Source organism: Arachis ipaensis, chromosome B4 (assembly GCF_059453495.1).
Source record: "Arachis ipaensis isolate K30076 ecotype BB chromosome B4, ASM5945349v1, whole genome shotgun sequence".
NCBI lineage: Eukaryota > Viridiplantae > Streptophyta > Magnoliopsida > Fabales > Fabaceae > Arachis > Arachis ipaensis.
Genome location: NC_142439.1, coordinates 64,055,671 through 64,060,666, shown reverse-complemented (window position 1 = coordinate 64,060,666; position 4,996 = coordinate 64,055,671).

The following is a 4,996-nucleotide window of genomic DNA, read 5'->3' as shown; positions in this document are numbered from 1 at the left end:
CCACTATCAAAAAGCTTGGTTTGACTGATGAAGTTAAACCAACCCGGATATGCCTTCAACTTGCTGATGGCTCCATTAAGATTCCATCAGGCGTAATTGAGGACATGATTGTCAAGGTTGGGCCATTTTCCTTTCCCACTGACTTTGTAGTGCTGGAAATAGAGGAGCACAAGAGTGCATCTCTCATTCTAGGAAGACCATTCCTAGCAACTGGACAAACCCTTATTGACGTCTAAAAAAGGGAGATAACCCTGAGAGTTAATGAGGATGAGTTCAAATTGAATACTGTCAAAGCTATGCAGCATCCAGACACATCAAAAGACTGTATGAGCACTGACATTATTGACTCCCTGGTAGAAGAGGTCAATATGACTGAGAGTCTTGAATCAGAGCTAGAGGACATTTTTAAAGATGTTCAGCTTGATCTGGAAGAACCAGAGAAAACAGAAGAACCTCTGAAAACCCCTCAGGAAGAGGAGAAGCCTTCTAAACCCGAGCTCAAACCACTACCACCATCCCTGAAATATGCATTTCTAGGAGAAGATGACACTTTTCTAGTAATCATAAGCTCTACTTTAGAGCCACAGGAAGAGAAAGCACTAATTCAGGTGCTAAGGACACACAAGACAGCTCTTGGGTGGTCCATAAGTGATCTTAAGGGCATTAGCCCAGCCAGATGCATGCACAAGATCCTATTGGAGGATGATGGCAAGCCAGTGGTTCAACCACAGAGGCGGCTGAATCTAGCCATGAAGGAGGTGGTGCAGAAAGAGGTCACTAAGTTACTAGAGGCTGGGATTATTTATCCTATTTCTGATAGCCCCTGGGAGAGTCCTGTCCAAGTTGTCCCCAAGAAGGGAGGCATGACAGTGGTTCATAATGAAAAGAATGAACTGGTTCCTACAAGAACAGTTACAGGGTGGCGTATGTGTATTGACTACAGAAGACTCAATACAGCCACCAGAAAGGATCATTTTCCTTTACCATTCATAGACCAAATGCTAGAGAGGCTAGCAGGTCATGAATACTACTGCTCTTTGGATGACTATTTAGGTTACAACTAAATTGGAGTAGATCCTCAAGACCAAGAGAAAATAACATTCACATGTTCTTCTGGAGTATTTGCCTACAGAAGGATGCTATTTGGTCTGTGCAATGCACCTGCAACCTTTCAGAGGTGCATGCTCTCTATCTTCTCTGATATGGTAGAAAAATTTCTGGAAGTCTTCATGGATGACTTCTTAGTATTTGGAGACTCATTCAGCTCCTGTCTTGACCATCTAGCACTTGTTCTGAAAAGGTGCCAAGAGACTAACTTGGTTTTAAACTGGGAAAAATGTCACTTTATGGTGACTAAAAGAATTGTCCTTGGGCACAAAATTTCAAACAAGGGAATAGAGGTGGATCAAGCTAAGGTAGAGGTAATTGAAAAATTACCACCACCTGCCAATGTTAAAGCAATCAGAAGCTTTCTGGGGCATGCAGGATTCTATAGAAGGTTTATAAAGGATTTCTCAAAAATTGCAAAACCTCTGAGCAATCTGCTAGCTGCTGACACGCCATTTATCTTTGACACAGAGTGTTTGCAGGCGTTTGAGGCTCTGAAAGCTAAGCTGGTCACAACACCAGTCATTTCCGCACCAGACTGGACATTACCATTTGAACTAATGTGTGATGCCAGTGACCACGCCATTGGTGGAGTATTGGGACAGAGGCATAACAAGCTTCTGCACGTCATTTATTATGCTAGCCGTGTTTTAAATGACGCGCAGAAGAATTACACAACCACAGAAAAGGAGTTACTTGCAGTGGTTTATGCCATTCACAAGTTCAGATCTTATTTAGTGGGATCAAAAGTGGTTGTGTACACTGACCATGCTCCTCTAAAATATCTCCTCACAAAGCAGGATTCAAAACCTAGACTAATAAGATGGGTGTTGCTTCTGCAAGAGTTTGATATAGAAATAAGAGACAAAAAAGGGACAGAGAATCAGCTAGCAGATCACCTGTCCCGGATAGAACCAGTAGCAGGGGCGTCCCTCCCTCCTACTGAGATCTCTGAAACCTTTCTGGATGAGCAACTCTTTGCCATTCAGGAATTACCATGGTTTGAAGATATTGCAAACTATAAAGCTGTGAGATTCATACCCAAAGAGTACAGTAAGCAACAAATGAAAAAATTAATTTCTGATGCAAAGTACTACTTGTGGGATGATTGATGGTCGGAGATTGTTGTCAGTAAGGAATTTCACAAAATATTTACGTTGCAAGTATACCCCCAAACCGACAGACAACTCTCGCATCAAATTAAGATTTATGTGGTTTTGTGTCACGAATAACGAACCCCTAATAAGAATTAACTGGAGTATTTGGACTCCGGGTCGTCTCCCTAGGAACAATGAAGTGTATGTGTATTGGCTATGAAGGGGTAAAGGGGTTTTGATTTATAAGAGGGCAAGAAAAGTAGATTAAACAAGTAAGTAAAGAAAACAAGATAAGGAACTCTTGGCTAAGACTTGGGTAATTGAGATCACCATCCTTGTCAACAAACCAAATATTGATAACAATGAGAGGCCAACCCATCAAGTTTACTTCTCAAAAGCTTTAAGTACATAACATCTACTCCTAAGCTTGAAGTACGTCAAATAGGTTTGATCACATCAACCCTTAAGTGCCAACCTACCTACTAATTAGCTTAGTAGTGGGTTAGCATTAATGGGTGTCAAATTGATCACTAAGGGTTCTCAATTCACTAATTCTATCATACCCAATAACTCAAGTTTACCCAATTCCCTTAGCTTAGACCAAGAGTCAACAAACTACTCAAAAACCAAAGAGAACATTTCATCAAACATGTAAAATGCAAGAAAAGTAAACATCATAAATTGCAATAATAACAAAATCTACCAACTACTAATTGCAAGAAAAGTAAATTCACAACTCAATTCATCAACAAAAGAAACATCAACATCAACTTGCATTAAATGTAAATCAAATCCAACATGAGTTCATCATCATAAAAGAGAGTAAAATGAGAAATTATCATCACAATTAGGAGAATCAAGATGCAGAATTGAGAAATTATAAAAGAAACAAGATGAAATCAAGAAATTAAACATGGATCTATGACGATTTATCCTAATCCTAACCTAATTCTAGAGAGAAGAGGGAGCTTCTCTCTCTAGAAAACTAACTAAAGGCTCATGTTGGCTAAACTAATTGCTCCCGATTGCTTGGACTTCAATTCTGCATGAAATACACTCAGAAACAAGTTGGATTTGGGCCTAGGCAGCTCAAAAATCGCCCCCCAGCATTTTGTCTTTAAGTGGGCCATGTGTGCGTGCGCGTCGATTTGGCTATTTCTTCATCTGCACGGATGCGGCATGTACGCGTGCGCGTCCTTGTGCGAAACCACTTCTGCGCGTGTGCGCCTTGTACGCGTGCGCGTCCATTGGTGCATTCCCAATCTTTGTTTCTTCATGCATTCTCCCCTTTGTATGCTTTTCTCCTCATTTCTTCCATCCAATACTTGCCTTATAAACCTAAAATCACTCAACACACATATCAAGGCATCGAAAGGAATTAAAGTGAATCAAAATCACCAATTTAAGGCCTAAAAAGCATGTTTTTACACTTAAGCAAAATTCAAGGGAGAATTACAAAACCATGCTATTTCATTGAATAAATGTGGGAAAAGGTGGTAAAATCTCCTAAAATAAGCACAAGATAAATCACGAAATCGGGGTTTATCAAATCTCCCCACACTTAAACTAAGCATGTCCTCATGCTAAAATCAAGAAATAAGCAAAGGGTATTAACATTTATTCAATTCAAACTAACTAAATGAAACCTATCTACATGCAATCTATCCATATGATGCAATGGCTTAGTCAAAATAAATCAATTTCCAAGAATACACATGCAAGTACAAGGGCTAAAGCATTAGAAATCAAAGCAAACCAGAATTGGATTGAATCATTGAAAGATCTTATAAACTTGCAAGAAAAGATGATCATGGGTAGAAACATGTAATTGAACGATTGAACCCTCGTCGGATGTGTATCCGCTCTATGCACTCAAGTGTTTGGGGTTGATTCACTCAATTCTCCCCTAATCATACTTTCCAAGATTTGTTTTTCATCTAACAATCAACAATTACTTTATGCATGCACACAAATATCATGAGGACTTTCTATAGGTTGTAATGGGGCTAGAGTCAAGGTAGGATGCATATGGTCAAGTGAGCTTGAAATTCGAATCTTTGATTAACTTAAACTTCCCACCTAACCTATGACAACTTAAACAATTCTAAACAAGCCTAGTTATGCATTCTTCACTTTTCTACATACTCATGCATTTCCTTTTGATTACCACACAAATGCATTGATCATTATTGAACTTTGAACTTGGGAACATTTTGTTCCCTTTTTGTGGCTTTTCTTTTTTCTAGTTTTTTTTTCATACTAAAATATATACAAGACATCAATGCATATGGTTCACACGTGATTAATACAGGAGTATGTACCCAATTCTTGAAAATTTTCCAACAAAACATAAACACACTTTTATCTCTACCCAATGTTTCTAACTTCCCAAAATTAAATGATAAACACTCTCACTAGCCTAAGCTAATCAAAGATCCAAAGAGGACATTTATTGTTTTTCACTTAGGCTTGTAATGTGCTACAATTAAGAACAAATGGGTTAAGCATAGGCTCAAGATTGGTTAACAATGGAAGATAAAAGGTTAGCTATTTGGGTAAGTGAGCTAATTGAACAATAGCCTCAATCATGTAAATACATACATACATAAAGTAATGGACATAAAGAATCAAACAAATCAAAGATTACACTCACAGGAAGAGAATAATGCACACAAGAATAAAAGTAAGTGGTCATGTATGATGTAACCAGACAATTAGGCTCGAATCTCTCATGCTTGTGTTCTTAGCTCAAAACATGATCCACAAGTGTATAATTCAAGCAAATTCATAAA